The sequence below is a fragment of the Pteronotus mesoamericanus genome, unplaced genomic scaffold (genome assembly GCF_021234165.1).
Source record: "Pteronotus mesoamericanus isolate MK-2021 breed Mesoamerican mustached bat unplaced genomic scaffold, CSHL_Meso_final scaffold_31, whole genome shotgun sequence".
In the NCBI taxonomy this organism is placed as follows: Eukaryota; Metazoa; Chordata; class Mammalia; order Chiroptera; family Mormoopidae; genus Pteronotus; species Pteronotus mesoamericanus.
In genome coordinates this window covers 5,735,305-5,756,994 of record NW_026555312.1, presented here as the reverse complement: position 1 = coordinate 5,756,994, position 21,690 = coordinate 5,735,305, and the positions used below count along the sequence as shown (strand labels likewise).

Sequence of the window (21,690 nt, the reverse complement as noted above, 5' to 3'; positions counted from 1 at the left end):
CAATCCCCTGAGCGGCAACAGTGTGAGAGGACACAATAGCAGGAGGGACTCAACCCTGGCCCAGTAGTGCTAAAGCCTGACTGTTGAGTACAGAGTGGCAGCCACAAATAGTAGATCCCTGGCTAAAGGGGGCACAGAGTGGTCGAGAGACACTTGAGAAGAGACTGGAGACAGAGGCATTGGGGAAAGAATGGAAATAGTAACTGGCGAGATCCCAGTGCTGACTCTTCCCCTATACAGCAGCAGCCATCTGGCTCAGGCAGATCACTCCCCTGAGTGGCAGCAGTGTGAGAGGACCCAATAACCCCACCACCAGGAGGGACTCTGCCCCACCCTGTGGTGTCTAAGCTGACCTGTTGAATGCAGAGTGACTAAATTAACAGCTGAAGGCGACAGCCACAGGCAGTAGATTCCTGGAAGGCTCAAACAGACTGCCTAAGGTCAGACAGGGTCAACAACTGACATCATCAGAGGCAGATCCAGAAAGAAAAAACAGTGGTCTCCTACCATAGAAGTTCATACCACAAAGTCAGGAAATTAGGACAGATCAACTTAAGAAGCAGAAGCAAAAAAGAAGAGTCTCACAAATAATGGGAAGACCAAGAAACACTCCCCAATTGAAGGGAAAGGAGGAATCCCCAGAAAGAGAATGGAATGAAATAGAGGCAAGTGAACTATCAGATATTGAGGTCAAAATAGTGGTTCAAATGAGCTCAGTGAGCTCAGAGAGAATTACAAAAAACTACAGGGAAACTATGAGGAACTTACTGCAAACTATATTAGCATGAAAGAGGACATATAAACTATCAATAAGAGACAAGAGGAAATGAAGAATACAGTTTCTGAATTGAAGAACACAGTAGAAGTAGTCAAAAACAGGCTAGAGGAAGCAGAGGAATGAATCAGTGAGCTGGAGGATAAGGTAGAAAAAAAGCTCCCAGAAAGAGCAAGAAAATGAAAAAAGACTCAAAAAGAATGAATAGGTGTGGAGGGAAATGCAGGACAACCTGAAACATAAGACTATCCAGATAATAGGGATACCAGAAGGAGGAGAAGAGGAGGAAGGGATAGAGAATCTGTTTGAAAAAGTAATAATGGAAAACTTCCTTAATTGAAGGAGAGAAAAAGTCACACAAGTCCAGGAAGCACAGAGGGTCCCATTCAAGAGGAACCCAATGAAGTCCACTCCAAGACACATCATCATTAAAATGGCAAATATCAAAGACAAACAGAGAATCCTAAAGGAAGTAAGGGAGAAAGAAGTAGTAACATACAAAGGAGCCCCGGTACAGCTAGCAGCTGACTTCTCAACAGAAACACTACAAGCCAGAAGAGAATGGCAAGAAATATTCCAAGTAATGAAAAGTAAAGGCCTGCAACTAAGACTGCTCCACACAGCAAGGCTCTCAATTAAAATGGAGGTGAAATAAGGAGTCTCCCAGACAAAAGAAGGCTAAAAGAATCCACCTCCACCAAACCAGCATTCCAAAATATGCTAAAGAGACTGCTTTAAGATAATGAAGAAAAAGAGTCTATGAATACCTAGTTCCTTTCATAGTCACCAATACTTGATATTACCAATATTTTTAATATTTATTAATCTGTGACAATGATATTATTTTCATTGTGACTTAATTATTTGTTGAAACTAAACCCCTTTTTGTATATTTCTTGTCTATTTCTATTATTTTTAAAAAGCTTTAGACTTTTTGGTATTCTTCATCCATTTTTTGTAGAATTCTTTCCCTAAAACAATAAAAACTACAAACCCTTTTTTAGATGTTACAAATACTTTCCTATTCTATTATTTGTCCTTTAACCTTTTTTATATGTATATTACTGTTAAGTCTTAAATGTTTAATATAGTCATATTGTCAATATTTTACTTAATAGCTTCTGTGTTTGAATATTTTACTTCAGGATAAGAAAAATATTTTGTATTTTCTCCTAAAATTCCTTAGATTTTACATACTGATTTTTAACTCACCTAAATATTTTTTATATAATGGGTGAAATAGGGCTCAATATTTGTTTTATTTCAAGTAATAGTGGTCCATGCACCTTATTTGTTGAATAAGTCTTAGTTCCCCCATTGATTCGAAATATCAATTTAATCATATATTACATTGTTAGATACATACATTTGTTTCTAGAATGCTCATTTTATTTCATTGATCTACTTGATTATTTCTGTGGTGGTATCATGTTGTTTTAATTGTGGAGACTTTAGAATGGATTTAAATTTTTTAATATTCTATAATGTATTTTGACATTTACAAAAGCAAATTTTAAATAAAATCAATCTGCATTAAAGAAAATTTATCTGAAATCCAATTTGACTGAGTATTCTCCATTCAATCTGAAAACTGTACCTATAGTTCATTTTTTCTTTTTTAAGCACTTACTGCAATCCATTGTGACTGCCTATTAAAGATAGTAAGCTCTGAATAGCAGGGACTACCTTTATCTGATTTGCTTTGCATCACTAGGGCCAAGCATTGCACTGGTCATGTAACAGGCATTTCATAATGATATGTTGAATGGAAGAAAATGTTATTGCAAATGAACACAAACTAGAGAGGAAGCATTTTTGTAGGTGCTTATAAAGATTCGTATTCAACAAGGTACACATCTTAAGGTGAAACATCTTGAGATAAAAACAGAATGTATTACACAGAAGAGGATTAATTGAATTTGGATTTGATTAATGCAAGAAAAGAAGACATATTAGGCTAGACCAGAGATAAGTCCCTAGCTTTACTGGCTACTCATTGAGAAGAAATATAAATACCTCCACTGAATAGTAATTATGGTTTGTTAACATGTTCTGGAATTTTGCTGAAATTATCTAGTGAACTGCTCATAATTCTCACTCCATAATGGGGACTCAACCTATTTTCAGCTATTTCTGTCATTGTTATTATAAAAGGTCCTCCTGATATTGTGATACATGAGCAAAGGAGGATAAGTCAGACACACCTAAATGGCTCTCATGGAAAGGATTCTGTACCCTAGAGTAAGAAGACGTGGGGGAGCAGCAGACATTAAGCCTCTTCATTTCAGTGTGGTGTGTTTACACATTTCACTTCCAAGAGGAGAGTGCCAGACTCTTTCTCAGCTTTCTGGGTAAATATTGGAGCCAAATGAACTGCTTCTGATTTCTAAAAGATTTTTAAGGTATATTTACATATCATGTAATTCTAAGTACTCAATAATTGTTTATGCTGTTTACCCTCCCTAGCAGAACTTAACTTTCCTCTGTGGTAAAATTAACTCTCTGACTACTTCATGCCTGCATCCTCCAGCTGACCCACTTTAAATACACATGTCTTGACTGCCCACAGTCATACTGCATTTTCTTAGTCCATTCATGGTCCCACTATTTCCATGCCGTCTCCTCTCCTCAAACCCCCAAAACCTCCTCCCACCCTCATTTGCAGTGGATGATCTCACTTTCTATTTCATTGTAAAAGGAGAAGCCATGAGAAGAAAATTGGCAAAAAAGGAAAACCCACATTGTTCTCCTGGGGCCTGATTCTTGGACCTCTTCACTCATTTCCCCTCCACCCCAACTCTTACCAGACTCCTGGCCCTTTCGGCTCTAATCTGCTGGGCCAAAGTTATTCTGATACAGGAACAGAGAAGAAAAGTAATGGAGAAATAATAATGAAAATAATGACATATTTGTAGCTTATTTCAAATAGCTAATGTGCTCCCCATGCTTCTAAGAAATTTTTCTACAGTGTTTGTAGGCAACGAGGTGGATAGTGTGTTCATTAAGAAGTATGGCAGAGTCCTGGCCAGGTGCCTTAGCTGGTTGGAGCATTGTCCCATAGACAAAGACAGTTGTGGGTTCAGTCCCCGGTCAGGGCACATACCTGTGTTGCAGGTTCAATCTCTAGTCAGGATGTGTACAATAGGTGGTCAATTGATGTTTCTCTCTTACATTGATGTTTCCCTCTCTCTGAAATCAGTAAACACATCCTCTGGTGAGAATTTTTTTTTTTTTTTTTTAAGTATGGCAGAATTATTACCCTCATTCACCTCAATCCTGAACAGCCTCAGAGCTCTGGCTAAAGAGGTTCCAGGAATCAACCCAAACGCTATCCTAGGACTGTCAGATAGCTTCCGTTCTGCTATCAGACACTCAATGTTCATTTAGGCAGTGGCTTTCGGACTTTTTGTTGTTCACTTTCCACAGTGAGAAATATATTCAACATAGAGAGACAGTACACACACTTATACACGGTGACAGATGACTGAAACAAAAGTTTCACTAGATGGTACTTATCTTTACAATGTGAAATGCACTCACATTTTCTCATTTATTTTTTTGAAGTGCTGATTGTGATATAATAAATATATTTCATTACTCACTAATGAAATAAATCCCATGGTTTGGAAAATACTTCATTAGGGCTAATTAGAGGTGCTAATAGACAAAATCTTTAGGATTCCATGAACAACTAGATGAACATTAATCTAGAATCCACTCAATTATAATGCATCCTCCTCTCTCTTCCAACAAAGGAGTGGCCACATGATTAACTGCTCATCTAAGAATAGATGACTCATATGACTATTTGTCTTTGTGGTAAGAAGCAATGCTGATGTCAGAAGAAATAAGGCAAAAACAATTAGGAAAAGGGAACAGCTCCTTCCCTTTCTTTTTTTTTTTTTTTTTGGTTCACCAGCACAAACACCACTATTTAAATAACCTCTGCATTAGAAAGGGCTGAAAATGAAGCCATGGATTCGGGTAAGGGACTAGATCGGCTGACACCTAAATCACTTTCTAATCATAAAACTTTATTTCTTCAGTAAATATTTCTTAATTGCCTAGTATATATGCCAGAAACTATACCAGGATACAGAGACCCAACAGTGAACAAGACAAACAATGCTGATACTAGTAGTTGAGAAACTAATATACAAGATGAGGAAGCAGATAATAAACAAACAAATAGAATACAACTAAGTTTTGAAGGAAATAAGTTCAATGATAGAGAGTAATAGGGGTGACCTACTATTCTTCTTAGCTGTTATTATTAGTTATAGTACTATTAGTATTACTATAATAGTAGTAGTGATATAATAATTATCATTATTACGATAGAGTAGTCAGAAAAGGTCCATCTGAGAAGGTGATATGTAATATGAATCCTGAAGAATGAGAAGGTGCCAGCTTCTAACTGAACCAGGAGAACAGCGCTTCCAGGCAGTAGAATAGCAAGTACAAAAGTCCTAATTCAGGAAGTAGCTTTTTAGGTCCTAGCAACTGACAGAGGACTGGTATCACTCTGGCAGAGTCGGCTAGGGAAAAGTGCATGAGACTAGTTTGAAGAGGTGGGCCAGTCAGGACCATGGAAGTCAGAGTATGAAGTTTGGATTCTGCTTTATGTCAGATGGACAGCCCTCTAAAGAATTTAAACAAGGAAGTGACATGATACGATTTTAAAAGAACAATGGATGTTGTGTAGACAATGTTAGAGGTAAGGAAGAGTAGACAAAGGGACATAGTTTTAGGTATCTAAGCAAGAGATGACGGGATCTTGGATTATGGTGGTGGCAAACTCTAAAATCCTGTTTTGTTTGCAATTAATTGGTAACAAGAAAGTAGTTCTAAATACTGACTTGAAAATGTTGCCTATTTTGCCTCCAAAGCACATATTTTTCCATCTTTGTTAAATAATTTATATCTAAGGGCCCAAAACTGTGTGTGTGTATGTGTAGGAGTTGGTTGAGGGCGGAAAGACTGTAGGAAATTGAGACTCAGTGGAAAGAAGAGGCTGAGGCCACACCATTGTGTGGAGCAAGGCAGAGACATAACTGCAGCTCCCTGGGAATTCCATCAAGCTTGGGAAAGTGTTAAAGACGATGTATAGGCCTATCTTGCTCAAACGGGGGAAAGAAAGATGTGTAAGATACAAGTTTGCTTTGGAAAGTGTAAGACATCAGAGCAAAAGGACAGTATTTGCATGAAGGAAAAAATAACACAAGAATTTGGGACTGGTCAATCTGCTGGAATACCGTGATTATATTTCCTAAACTGAATAAGAAAAGACTTTTTCTAACAATTTGTGGGGTGCGGGGCAGGGGGAAAGATGAGGCTGCCAGGGAGGGCAGGAAATTCATCTTAAGGTAGCAGAAATACAAAAGATGTGGCCTGTGAGGAATTACTATGACATGGATGAAAGTGCCTCTGGCTTCCTCTCTGAAGAAACTTGTTTTAAAGTCCTTAACAAAAAGACTAGTGCAGCTGAGGGAAAAAAGGCTTAAATTGTATTACCCTGAAGGCTAGTTTACAGCTAAAGTGCTGTATTCATCACGAGAAGGAAGGGGAAGGAGCCCCACCAACTTCAAGCGGAGTCCGGAGTCCGGTGGGGCTAGGAGAGAGGGATGCAGTCCTAGCTCGAGCCCCGGCAGGAGGCTGATCCTACGGTGGCAAGAAAAAAGTTCCAAGGGCCCATGAGACCACTTGGGGCACATGCAAGTGAGAGAAACTTAGGAAGTCAGGTGTCCTTATAAGAAAAACATAATGGGAACTTAGAACCAAATATCACTGATCTTGTCATCCACATGCTCAAAAGCCCCAAAGTATGGCCTGAGAAAATGAAGGTGACATTTGACGGGATGGAGTGAGAATTGTTGCATCTTAAAGCAAGCTGTGGAATCTTCTTTGGAGATTTACAAGAATTAATTAAATCAATATTTAGCCTAGAAATAGTTTAAATCTATATCTGCTTGAATGGGAGAAAACAGATCAGGGAAACTCCCAGCCCTCAACTGCTGCTCAAGAGAACAATCATGGCCACACATTCAGAGTGGTATTGTGTTCTTTCCTTTCTCACATGTGGTTGACCAAATGTGGGCAACTCTAAAAATAGCCTCCTTAATCAAGATTTCAGATCAGGTGCAGGCTCAAAGAAGTTTCAGCAATGTTTAATTTCTTCTTTCTTTTTAAAGATTTTGTTTATTTAGTTTTAGAGAGAGTGGAAGGGAGGAAGAAAGAGAGGGCAATATCAGTGTGAGAGATATTATCAATTGGTTGCCTCTCGCACATCCCCAACCAGGGACCTGGCCCTGCAACCCAGGCATGTGCCCTGACTAGGAATTGAACCAGTGACCTTTTGGTTTGTAGGCCAGAGCTCAGTCCACTGGGCTACACTAGACAGGGCATCAATGTTTAATTTCTTAGAGCTCTTGGTCTTAAAAGCCCTTGGTTAGGCCAGGTGCAAGGGCCCTACCTGTGTGTACCTGGCCACTGACCAGTTACTATTGCATGTGGATGTCCATTCTGGTTCTTTAGTTACACTTGTAAACAGCATATAGATTGTCCCAAAAAGGCAAGTCAAAAGCCCTCATGAAGTTACTGACATGCCACAGCACATGGAAACTCGTTTGGCTTTCTAAAATGTCTCAGGAATGAATCACACATGTTGCTTTCCATTTTTGGAATGGACAAGAACTAGTTCAGCATGTCCAGCAGTCTTGTTTGGCTTCCAAAGTCTGTGTTGCAGTGTATATATGTGCAGGTCTTTAAGGAAAAATAATTAACAGTTTCTAAGGAAAAACAATTAAGCAACTTTGTTTAATTGTACTGTAGATAAAAGGTAATTAATTGTTTAATTAGTCTTTTCATCACCTTTCTAAATTCACATCTAGTTTACAGCAATATTCTGGAGAAGTAGTATATGTGAGCCAATAAAAATAAACTAATGAAAAAGTGTTATAAAGTCATTTTAAGAAAACATTAAAAAGTTGAATCAGAAAATAAATTTTTCACGCAAGATATTCCTTGAATACAACCTTTTGTTTAAATGTAGAAAATAAAAAATACATACAAGAAAAGTATGCCTATTTAATTCTTGCAAAAGACATAGACTTTGCCAATTGAAAAGAGATAGAAGCATGGATGTCAAAACATGAATTAAATTCTTACAAAAGACCAAGATTTTATGATGGGAAACAGAAGTGTGGACAAGGGGCATGAAAAGGACTCACTTAAGGCTAGAATGAAAGGACATGATGACAGAAAGCATTGACATTTGTCCTTCCCTAAATTGGTCCTGTGTTGTCAGGGCCAGATTTAGCAGATCCTCTAAAGAAATGGAAGAAAACAAAAACAATGGATTAAAGGAAATCAATTCTAGTCCAGAAGTATAACAAATGTGACATTTTAAAGCCAATGCTATCTAAATGGGTAAAAAAATCAAATTCTTTGTCCCATAAAATTACTTTTTAAGAAATGTCAATTATAATTGAAACAACGAAACTTTCAACTATTGATTTCTTTTTAAAAAAAAAAAAAAAGAAAAGAAAACATTTGAAGAGAGTCTGGAATGATTCATTACCCTTCTGAAATCCCTACCTGTTTCTATAAGCCAGACACTTTATGTCCCATATCGAAAAGCAGAGGGTTTTCATTCCTCCCCCTACCTTCTCTCAACCTAACTTGTAGAATAAGAAAATAGCCAGTTTAAATGAACTTTTATTGTGTATCTATTTTGAGGCCTACAATGTGCTAATTACTAGAAAATCAAGTGTCAATAAGACAGGCAGTAACAGTGCCCCCAAGGAGTTTATGTTCCAGTGAGGGAAGACAGGCAGTAAACATATAAAAAGGAAATGAGTAAGAACTCTGGGTACTGATAAATGTTATAAAGAAGCTATAACAGGATATTGCAACGTAGGTGACTGGGGGAGATGTGGTGCAACTTCAGCTGCTGTGGTTGGGAAGGACTCTCTGCAAAAGTGATGTTTGGGTCATATTTTACCACCTAAGTGATAAAAAGGAGAACCACATGAAGATCCGGAGAGGCACTCCGAGCAGAATGAGCAATAGGTGGGATGGCCTGAGATAAGCTTAGTGTGTTCACGGGACTGAAAGAAAGACAGAGTGGTTGGAGCTCAGTGGCCCCGGGGAAGAATGGAGGAAGATGACAGCCAGGAGGCAGGTGGGGCAAGATCAGGTGGGCTTCACAGATGCTGACAAGGCATGTAGGTTGTTCTGATTGCAAGGAGTTGTTAGATGGTTTTAAGCAGGGAATTGATATCGCTCGATTTACACTTTATAGAGGTTACTCCGACTGGTATGTGAACGGAGGAAGGGCAATGAGGGGTCAAGAGCACAGCAGGAAGGTCAGTGAGAGGTGAGGGGTGATGTTGGCATTGACTCAGATGAGAAGAGTGGAGATGAAGAGAAGCATTGGGTTCAGGATATATTTTAGAAGTTGGAGCCAAAATGAATTTGATTTTAAAGTAGATATGTACTGATGGACTAAATATGCTGTGTGAGGAAAAAAGAAGAGCCAAGGAGCGTTCCTACGTAGTAACCTAAGAAACATGGTATACATTTGTGTTATTTACTAGCATCAGGAAGGCTGGAGAAAGCAGATTTAGGGTAATACAGAGATCAATAGCTTTGTTTTGGCCATGTGAGAATTGTGACACTTACTAGACATCTTATTGGATATGTTGAGTAGGGACTTGGATATACACATCTGGAGCTCAGGAGAGAGCTTTAAGTCTAGAGATATAAACTTGAAAATCATCAGTATATCAAGGTCTTTGGAGCAACAGGACTAGACAAGATCACCTAGGGAGGCAGTATATACAGAGAGAGCTGAGGACACAGTTCTGGATACTCTAACATTTAGAAGTCCATGAAGATGGTGTCTCTTCATGTCCAAGGCCAATCTTTTATGTGTTCTCTGATTTTATCCAACCCACCCATTTTGTAACAGATTAAACATGGCTATAAATTTTTGACACTCTTCTCACGAAGAGGTGGAGTCCATATCCCCTTCCCTTCCACCTGGGCTGAACCACTAAGGCCAGTTATTGTTTAATCAATAGAATTCATCAGAAGTGACATTCTGGGACCTAAGAGACTAGGTCATAAAAAATCTTGCAGTTTCTGTTCCGAACAGTTAGAATATTCTCTTTGGAAACCTGAGCCATCAGGTAAGAAAGCCATTCACCCAGAGACTTCCCTGGGACAGGTCACCTGTAGGTGCTCTGGTTGACATTCTCAGCTGAGCCCTACCTTCTAGTCACTTCTTCCAAGGCATCAGACATATGAATGGAGCAATCTTGGACCTTCCAAACTAACCAATTCGCCAACCGATCTGGCAAGTAACCTCATATGATAACACATGGGACAGAAGACTTGCTCAGCTAACCCCTGGCCAAATCTCTGACCCCAAAATCATGAGATAAAACAAAAAAAATTTCAAGTTTGAGATAATTTGTTATGCAGCAATAGAAAATTGTACCCCTTTCCTCTTTCTCTGGGACCTTATAATCAATTCCCATCCCTTCTGGATCATCCTACCTTCTCACAACACACATTATTTTGTTAGCAACTTTTCCTTCCTTACTGGTTCTTTCTCTTCCACCTGTAAGTATGCTTAGTCTTTCACATCTTGATAAAAACCTTCTTTAACCTTCAGCTCCCATGCATTCTTCTACTGCAAAATCTGTTTTTTTGCCTTTATCATACTCCTGAAATTGATCTCACTGAGTTCACCAATGTCAACTCCTAATTGACAAAGCCATCCTACATTTTGCTCTCCTTAAGTTGAACTATATCCAGTTTTAAAAGCTCTCATCATGATTTTTTTAAGGATGAAAAGAGCCGACGTGGCTAGCTTGAGAAATAAGGTAGGGGATCAGAGCTAGTCTGCACAGCAGGGACTTCCAGTCTTCAAAGGCATGAGATTCTTCAACTCTAATATGAGAAGCACCTCAAAACCAGGAGAGATCCTGAAAGCAAAGTGGATCCAGAATGAATGAACCAGGTAGAACAGAGCTGGGTAGGCGAGAGGAAAAATACCAACCATGAGAATTTATTTGATCTGGAATGCTGGTCCAGCATTTGAGCAACCAGCAGGATCAAACCCCTGAGAGAAGAAAAAGGAGTGGGAAAGGAAGAAAAAGTGTGGAAAGTGGGTAGAAGAGAGGCCTTAAGTACATTATTAAACTTTATCATGCCTATGAATCAACTGGGGAAGTCTCATTAAAGATCTTGATTCCCCTCTACCTTGCCTAAGAGATTCTGGGGTGGGATTAAAAATTTCCCTTTCAAATAAACACTTCAGGTTATTCTGGTACAGCCCATCTTCAGGTCAGATTTTGAGAAACACTACCTAAAGTAGGGAGGTCTTTGCTAGGGTGTTTCAGAAGACATTTGGTATTTTTTCTTTACCTAATTAGTTAACTCATTGATTTGTTTATGACCACATAGTCTGCTGGGCTCGTCTGGGGCGCTGGGACAGCTGAGCTGGGTTTCTCTCTCTCTCCTGGTAGTTCCAGGGCCTTTTTCTCTCTCCATGGATTCTTTCCATGTAGAATCTGCAGCAGGGTAGCCAGACTTCTTACATGGGAGTTTAAGACTCCCAATAGCACAAAATGGAAGCTGCTAGGCCTCCTTAAAGTTGAGGCTTGGAACCAGCACAGTGTCACTTTTGCTATATGCTATTGGTTGAAGCAAGTCACAGGCTTAGTCCAAATTTAAGGGAAAGGGATTATACATGTGTGTGAACACTGGGAGATATAGTTCACTAGAGACCATAATGTAATAGATGGACAGGGAAAATACAGAAAAAAAGTAGGATAAAGCTGAAGATGTTGGGAGCAAGGATGTTTGGTTAAGATATAATATGCATACCACAAGGCATGACCTGCAAATTGGACTCTGGGCATATCCCAGCAGCCAAGAAGACCGGTTAGGATTAAATGACTTACTAAAGAATTCCAAGCAGCCCTGATACACAATAAGGTATCATTATTAATATAATGAATCACAATAATTATTATTATAATTGCAGTGATAATGAAGACAGGACTAGTACTGATGGGAATAAGATACAAAAAAGGGAGAAAGATTTGGCTTCCAATTAGTTGTGAAAAGTAAGGGAGAGAGGATTATCATTAATTTTATTACATGTAGATCCTTATTTTTCTTTAAAGATTTTATTTATTTATTTTTAGAGAGAGGGGAAGGGCGGGAGAAAGAGAGAGAGAGAAATATTGATGTGAGGATGCGAGAGAGAAACAGCAATTGGTTACCTCTTGCTCACTCCCTGACCAGAGACCAAACTGCAACCCAGTCATGTGCAAGAGAAACATTGATCAGTTGCCTTTCGCATGAGCCCCAACCCAGGATCTTGCTGGCAACCCAGGCAGGTACTCTGAGAGGGGATCAAACTGGTAACCTTTTGCTTTGCAGGATAACACCCAACCCACTGAGCCACAGGGGTCAGGGCAAGACATCCTTACTTTTAAGAGATGTATACTGAAGTATAGGAATTATCCATCATGATCTCTATAATTTACTTGAAATGCTCTAGCAAAAAATGTAGAAAAATAAACATGGCAAAATACTAATAATTGTTAAATTGAAATGACTGATCATTGTTGGTTTATTATACTGTCTTCTCTGCTTTTCTCATATTTGAAATGCCTACTAATAATAAAAAGTTTAACAAATATACCCAACATTTATTAATTGCCTTTTACATTCTAGGTTCTGTTTTATGGGCTTGTGAATATCAGCAAATAGAATAGATCAAAATCACACTGTAGTGGAGAAAGACAAACAATAAATAGAAAAGAAAATAAAGAACACATACTGTGTGTAAGAGGATCTAAGTGCTATTGAAAATAGAGAGCAGGATTTGGAAGTTTGGGAGTACAAAGATGGAAAGCAAGTACGATTTTCAACATTGTAGTTAAGGTCAGCATCATTGAGCAGGAGACAGTTAAAGACTTGAAGGATATGAGGGAATTTTTCACACATTTATCTGGAAAGAGCATTTGAGACAGAGGAAATTAGTGCGAAAGCAGAGGTGTATCTAGTGCATACACATCTATGAAGAGCAAAGAGGCTAATCTGAGTGAAGTAGAGTGAACCAGAAGGGGGCAGTAAGCTAATCAGGAAAGTAATAAGAGGCCCCTGCAAGGAATTTGGTTTTTATGTGAATGAAATGAGGAGTCACCAGAATTTTGATCAGAGGAATGATATCTGAATTTTGTCTTTAAAGGGTCACTCTCCCATCTAGGCTGAGAAAGGACAGTAGGGAGAATAAAGATGACGCAAGGAGACAAATTAAGAGACAACTACATTAATCCAAGTGACTGATGATGGTGTTAGAACCAGCATTGTACAGCTCAATGTAAAAAGAAAAACTGTAAGTGTTCTAAGAGAAAACACAGGGGCAAAACTACACTGCTTTGGCATAGCCAAAGCTTGGTGTTCTTAGGACAAAAGGAATTAACCACAAATAAAAAATCTGATAAATTTTACTTCATCAAAATTTAAAATCTCAGCTTACCAAAATATGTCATTAAGAAAGTAAAAAGGCACCCTGACCCGTGTTGCTCAGTGTGCTGGGCGTTGTCCCACAAACCAGAAAGACTGCTGGTTCATTTCTCAGCCAGAGCACATGCCTAGGTTGTCAGCCAGGACACGGATTGGGGTTCATATGAGAGGCAACCAATCAATGTTTCTCTTGCACATCAATGTTTTTCTCCCTCCCTTACCCTCTCCCTAAAAAAAGAAAAGAAAAGAAAAGAAATAAATTAAAAATAAAGTAAAAAGGCAAACTACAAACTGGGAGAAAATATTCACAGTACCTATATCTGACAAAGGATTCACATTCAGAGTCCTGTAAGTCACCAACAAATCTATAAATATATGCAAAAAAATGTAAACCATTATGTCATAAACAAGATATTCAAATGGCCAAGAAACTTACAAAAATGTGCTTAACATAATCAGAAAACCTCAAATTAAAACTGCCATGAAATACCACTACAGACCCACCAGAATGACTATTTTAAGACTGGATGCCATAATTCCTTTTCAAGTTATATAACCCTTTAGTTCAGTAGTTCACAGGGGATGTAGGGGACTGAGGAGACAAGCTGGTGAAGCAGAAGGGAGGCCAGGCCTGCCCCATTAAGATGTCTTAGCAAGAATGTGGAGTAAGTGAAACTATCATACAAGTCCTTGTCAAAAAAGGAAGAGAAAACTCTCTCAGGAAAGGGACTACATCTGTTTCATCCACTAATATATCCTTAGTAACTAGCTCAATGCCTGGCACATGGTAGGTATGCAAAAGGAACAGAAGAGACAAAATGGCTAAGAACTTGTCAGGTGGGTAAGATAAGGCTGAGACATCTTTTTAGAAGGATTTAAGTCATAATCAGTGGGAAGTTGGGATGAGCCTTGGTTTATGAGATTTATGGGCAGAGGTCAGGGCCCAGAAGAGTAAATCACTATTGAGGCCTTGGAGCTCCGAGGTTAGTTTCCAATGGTCCTGCTGCTTAGTCTCTAGTCCCTTTATTTAGAGATGCTCAGGCCTGCCCCTGTGGGACTAGGTGGGGCCAAAACAGTTGCATAAGCCCCAATCACTCAAGCTCTAGATAGTGGGTTGAATCAAGTATAGGATGATTCCTTTTAGCCTCAGAAGTTTCTTTATTGGAATGGTCCTAAGAGCAGAACCAATGAACAAATTTTGACACATCATCAGAGTATTCTCAACACACATTGAAAAAAAGAAGTAGTAACTCAGATGTCAAATTTAGGAGGCAGATTTTTAAATGCCCACTCTACGCTTAGCTCCTGCTTATTGGCACTAGATCACCCAACCCCTTACCTCTCACCTCACCTCTGCCACGACTGAGCAGCCCCAGGTTAACAGCTGCTCTGAACTAGGCTCATCAGATTCCCTCTCCCAGAGATGTGGGGCAGGTGGTGGGAAAATCTTCATGGAAAGGACACAAACTGAATGCACTATCATTTGGGGTAAGAAATGTTCTAAGCACTTTATGGAAGCCGGTCAATAATTTTCTGAGATGAAATTCCTTTTAATATCATAAATTGACCTAGATCTAGGATATTTATAGGCTATTCGTTGATTCTTTAGATAAAATGATCTTCCCTTAGGATAAAACTTAGTACATTCCAGAGAGGAGAATCTTTCAGGATAGCCATTCTCAAACCTTTTGGACCATCACTCATAGTAAGAAATACATTTTATGTTGCAACACATACATGCACAATTGAAATAAAAGTTTCACAACACTGTATTAATCCTTAATATATGTAGTGCACCCTCATATTTTCTATTCTATTTTCTGTTTAAAAATGCTGGTCACAACACACCAAACTGATTTCACAAATCACTAATAAGTTGTGTCCTAGAGTTTAAATAGGTATATGTCTTGGTTCATTTGCACTGCTATAACAAAATACTATAAACTGGGCAACTTATAAACAATATAAATTTATTTCTCACAGTTCTGGTGGCTGGGAAGTCCAAAATCAATGCACTGGAAGATTTGGTGTCTTTTCACTGTAACTTTACATGGAGGGAGGGGTAAGTGGTTATTTCTTATAAGGGCACCGATCCTATTCACGAGGTCTCTGCCCTCATGACCTAGTCACCTCCCACAGCCCCCTCCTCTGAATACCATCACTTTGGAGGTTAGCATTTCAACACTGAGATTTGGCGGGGACACAAACATTCAGTCCATTGCAGTGTCATAGGCAGGATAATAGTTCAGCAGATCTGTTCCCAACAAACTTAAGCTACAAAAAGAGAAGTACCCAAAGATTAAACAAAATGAAAAAAATTAACCCAGTTTCATTGACAAAATGTTATGTTATCATTCAAAAGAGAAGTAACAGAGCAATAAGAGCCTGGAGAAAACATTTGCAACAAAGGAATCTAAGAAACCCCAAAACGACAGACAGTTAAGGTTAAATGCATCATGTCTAGTTTGAAAGAGATAAACGTCATACTGAAGGCCCCCAAAGGTTATGATAACAGGCTATGGCATTCTGGTAAATGCTGAATGAACTAAAAATAGTAGTGAAAATGACCCAGTACTTAACAAGACTCACAGAGTTCATGATGCCAGTAGGGATAAAACATAGTGGAGGTAAAACAAAACATGGAAGACCCCTCCCTCCACCTACGGAGCAGAAGACCAGAGGCCCTACTGATCAGGTGCTGATTTAGGAGTGTGGTTTTGAATCAATAGGCAGATAGCAGAGGCTCAATAAAGGTTTATATAGTAAACTCAGAATTTCTCCTAGAAAACCATATTTCTGAATATAATACCTCAAAATGCAGTTATCACAAAAAGATATAAATGGATAAACAAATTATAGTACAGTCATATAATGGAATACTACTTAGCAATAAAAAGGGACATGCATGCATGAAACAGGAATGAACCTCAAAAGCATCAAAAAAATTTAAAGAATATGTGATTCTATTCTGGAAAAACAAAAACTATAGGAACAGAAAACAAATCAGTAGTAAACAGGGGATGGAGGAAGGGGATTGATTACAAAGAGGCAAGAGGAAAATTTGGGCTGATGGAAATGTTCTGCATCTTCAAGTGGTGGTGGTTCCATGACTGTATACTTTTGTCAAAATTCATAAAACTGTTTATAAGGGGATAAATTTTACTGTATATAAATTATTCCTCAATAAACCTGACAGAAAATAAAGGAAGACCTAAAGGTCATGACATATGAAACTCTTTGGTGATTTACTTAAAAAAATCTGTTAATTTTGAGGTGGCTATTAGAGTATTTCACAGAATTCATGAAAGCAATTTCCTTTATTAACAAAGTTTAAAACATCATTTAACTATAGCTTCTCAAAGATACAGATAACCGTAACTACTCATTTGCTATTGCTTTTGTGAAGTACGTGCTGTACAAGTCTGAAAAGGAGGTGAGAAATGAGATATGGGCTATAATTTGGAAGAATCACATGGAGCTTAAAAGTGGGAAAGGGTGAAATGTGAGATATCTTGTATGAAAGTTATTTAGTTTAACTATCTTTAAATATACAAGATCTGAATGATAAAAATGTAATCTTACATTTTCAAGGTATATAAAAACTATCCAGGAATTAGATGTCTGCTTATGTTTATGGTCCATTTCCTTGTCTGATTATCTCTGTCACAGTACATATCACTGAGGTTTGTTATATGCTAGTTTTCATGTCTTCTCATTAATTAATTAATTCATTCATTCATTCAATTTTTCATTCATTTAATATCAGTAAGTGTTTAATAAACATCTCTATATGCCAGATATTGGGGATGCAGGGGTGAGTAAAACACATGAGAGCCCTGCCCTTTACCTTACATTCTAGTGATGGATGAAACTAAATATTTGGACAAATAAACACTTTAGGGTGATGGTAATCTTATGAAAATAAAACAGGATAATGGGGTACAGAATGACTTCAGGGGTGGGCAGGGTAGTTTTTGGATAGATCGGAGAGAGGCTCTGAGGACGTTTCACTGACAGCTCTGGGCTGTATAATGACTGAGAAGGAGTCACGAGAAGAGATCTGTGAGAAGAGAGTTCCAGGCGGCATGGGGAACAGGAAGAGCAAAGCCCTGAGGCGGAAATGCATTTGTCATTAAATGAGGGCTCTCCCATGTGGTCATAATGCAGTGAACGAAGTGAGAGTGTTAGGTAAGTCCAGAGAGCAATGCAGGTCTCAGAGGGCTTGCAAAGGTGCTTCAGTTTTATTCTGTGGAAATGGGAAATTATGAGAGGGTTGTAATTTTCCTTTAAAAAGTACCTCTGGCTTCTTGAGTGGTACACAAGAAGATAAACTGAGGGAAAAGTCAGATGGCCATTGCAGTCATCCAGGCAAGGGATGAGGGTGGCTTGGACCAAGGCGGTAGCAGTCGTAGGGTTGAGAAGAGGTTAGGTTGAGGCTCCGCTTTGCAGTCAGGGCTATCAAGACTTGCTGACGGCTAGGATGGGGTGTGAGAGAAAGCTCTGGGTGCGTGGGGATGCCTTATCCAAGATCAAGAACACTGGGATAGGAAAAAATTCTGAAGGGGAACCACTAATTCTGTTTTAGTCTTGTTACTTCTGAGATGCACAAAGAGATACAAGCGGAGATGTAAGAAGGCAGTTAAACATTCAAGTGTGGAGATCTGGGGAGAGATCAGAGCTGAACACACAATTTTGTAATTTATCAGCATGTAGTTTGTATTTAAAGCAATGAAACTGGATATAATTACCTATGGAGTAAACTTAAATGCAGAAGAAAAGATGGCCGAGAGACCTGGGGCACTTTAATATTTAGAAATGGAGTAAGGGGGAAAATGACCCAGAAGAAATTCCAGTGACATAGGGGGGAAACTGAGAGCACATGGTCACAGAAGCCAACAATAGAATATGTTTTAAATAGGAGGAAATATTCATCTCTGCCTGTAAAGAGGTCAAATCAGAGAGGCCTGAGAATTACCATTGTATTTGGCAAGGTGAAGTCATTGGTGACAAATTTGATGAAGGTCATTTCAGCAAATGTACTGAACACATGACTGGAGTGAACTGACCAGAGAATAAGAAGTAAGGAAGTAAAGAGAGCAAGTACAGGCAACGTTGATCAGTCTCACCTGGAAAGGATGCCGAGCTACAGGGTAGAAGCTGGCAAGGATATGGACTACAGGGAGAGCTTACTTCAGAGCAAAACTAAAGTATGATGCAGAAAAGGGGGCAGATAATGGCAGGAGTGAAATCCTCAGGTAGGCAGCCTTGACACCCAGAGCCCTAGAGAGAAGAGGGCGTGATCCTGTATAGTAAGAGGAGGGACAGCAGGCGTGCAGTTAGGTAGGCTAGTAGACCGGGTGAGAAAATGAGGTCGCCATTGCCTTATGGTTTCTGGTCCTTCAGGGAAGCATGAGATCACCACTTGAAAACAAGGGAAGATGAAGTGTTGTAGGTTTAAGGAGAAAGGAGATGTGAAATAACTTGAAGGGTTAGAGACAATGTCTTATTCATTTTTGCATCCTACCTAGCATAGCGCCTGGCACATCATAGGCATTGAAAAAATGTTTGAGGAGTGACTGAAGGTAAAAGTCAGAAAATAAAGGAAGAACTGTGATACGCAAAAACTTACATCTTCATGCCCTGGCCACATGGCTCAGTTGGTTGGAGCACAGTCCCCCACACCAAAAGGGTGCGGCTTCCACCTCTGGTCAGGGCACGTGCCTAGGTTGCCCATTCGACGTTTCTCACATTGATGTTTCTCTCCCTCTCCCTCTCTCTTTCTCTTTCTAAAATCAATAAACATGTTTTTAAAAATTTACATCGGCATAACAAGAGTAATATATTTGCAGAGTACTTTGAGTTACAAATGGTATAGAGTCTGTTTGAATTTATTCACTAAATTCTAGAATACTAGAGGAAGAAGGCATCCTTACAAAAGGTAATTTAGGACAAGATGACTACTTTACACTTTATGAGGTCAATGTTCCCACTCTGCTAATCTTCTTAAGGGTGAGGGGATTTTGTCCTTTCATCTTTATATTCTCAGGAGGTACATAAAACAGTGCTGGCACAAAGTATGTGCACAATAATGCTTTTTTAAAAAAATAAATAAATGACTATAAACATGAAGAACTTTAATCCCAAGGGGATTTAAATACTTCAAGGATGAAAAACTATAGTGGATTATAAAGCTAAAAGTATGTCTACGGACATTCTGAGGGAGTCAAAAAAACTTTCTTCTCTTCCTCCCTCCCTCCCTCCCCCGCCCCCTTCCTTCCTTCCTTCTTTGAGTGCAAACAGTCCCCCACTCAGGTTTCCCACATTTGGGGAAATCACAGGGGTCAGCACATCCGGAGTGCAATGGATAAGCCTCGCCCTAGGAAAACCACCTTCGTGATCATGGTGTCTTTCCTGACATGTAAGTACACAAAACTTTCTTTGAAGTATTTTTTCAAGAATGAAAAATGATCTAAATGGATTTTTGGTATACTTAATGTGGCAACTCTTTTGCCTGAGTTTACAGACTCTTAGATCTTTTTCTATAACAGTAATAAATTTTGTCTTGTTCAAGTAACACTGTGCATTGTCAACTATATTCCCAAATGTCTCAGAACCACCCGTTTTGTTTACTCTCCTCCTCTAAAATGACTAGGAGAGATTTCTTTTCTGTCCAGTTGGTGAAGTACCACATGCCCTTGTGCCTGCTGTGGAAGACCAGCCCCAAAGGAGCATTATGCTAAGCAGGCAGATTCTGGCTCCTATGTTAGGGTTTTCTTAATGTTAGAGTTTTGAATAGCATAGCCTCTCCATTTCTTGTAACATTGCTTTCAGGAGTAAAACATTTCGAAATAGTAATACAAAGAGGAAAATATGCTTGGGAATATATGAGGGAAGGAAAGAGGGGGAAGGTAGAAAATGAGAAACAGATAAAAAGGGGGAAAGGGAAAGTTAATCAGCCCTGGCTGGTGTGGCTCAGTGGGTTGAGCACTGACCTGTGAACCAAAAGGCCACTGGTTCGATTCCCAGTCAGGACACATAGCTGGGTTGTGGGCCAGGTCCCCAGTTGGGGGTGCGAAAGAGGCAACTGATAAATGATGTTTCTTTCCCTTTCTTTCTCCCTCTCTTTCTCTCTCTCTCTCTAGAAATAAATCTTAAAGAAAAGAAATCTAATCACTCTAAAATCCACTAATGTAATTACAGTCATTCTATTGAACAATAAAAAAAGATGATAAATTTCACAGCTACAAAAGGCAATACAAAACAGAACCATGGCAGAAGAGCAGCAAGCTGAGGAAGACTGTAACTCTAAACTGGTCTTTCTGCCCTGTATGATCACACAAGCAATTTTTATGCTAGGGAGAAATATGTGTGACCATAGATAGCTCTGGTTTCATGTTCATATATCACTTCAGATCACCAAGGAGAGAAAATATAAACATATTCATTAAGATTTTCACCAAGAACACGTGGTTTTTCTGATTAGAAATAGTTCAGGAGAAAGGGAGGCATGTGGGGTGGGGGGGCAGGGGGGCAACTATTACTTAGTCATTTTGTAAGTGGCTGGCGCTCTCTGGTGGCTATTTAGATTCCATGTATGTGGACCCTAAACATGCATTTCTGAGGAGGCAACACCTTTAGGAAAAAAACCCTAAAGTTCTAGGAAAAACAAAACAAAGCAAAACAAAACAAAAAACACACACCATGTTTGAATGCCCTGAAGTTTTTTTTAGTGTGCTCTGGCAGCAAAGCTAAATTTTAAAATTGGGAAAATATTTCTCTGTAACACAATTAAGTTATTAAAAATAAATTATCTTTGACAAAATAAAACAGCAGTGAAAAACATGATAGCAATGAGTCCTTTGAGGGCAGGTTTCTCCTGCCCATTTGCCAATATATTCCTCCAACTCTAGAGAATTTGCACAAGCTGAATGAGCCTGGAAGTAAATTTCTCCCCAAAGCCTCCTGAGAAGATCATAGCCCCACCAACACTTGGATTTTGGCATCATAAAACCCTGAACAGAGAATCTTGCCGCTTCATGTCAGACTTCTGAGCTAAAGAAATGTGATATAATAAATGGGTGTTGTTTTAGTCCTCTATAACAGATTTGTGATAATTTGTGGCAATAGAAAACTAATTCAAAAATCAAATAAACATGAAAATTTTTCCCCATGTAGGATCTTAAAATAGGGTCCTGCTGAAACTGAGGGTCCTTATGACTTCAATTAAATTTAGCTTTAAGTCCTAGTTCTAGAAATCGTGTCTCTCTTTCTTTAAACACACACACACACACACACACACACACACACACACACGTGTGTGTGCACATGCACACGTGCGCGCACTTATACGATGCCCCTCTTAGAGC

The 21,690-nt window shown here is 39.0% G+C and overlaps 1 pseudogene; it reads right to left on the bottom strand.

Annotated features, from left to right (window-relative positions):
* Positions 1–19,614: 19,614 nt before the first annotated feature.
* Positions 19,615–19,750, bottom strand: LOC129085796 (uncharacterized; annotated as a pseudogene).
* Between the last annotated feature and the right edge of the window lie 1,940 nt (positions 19,751–21,690).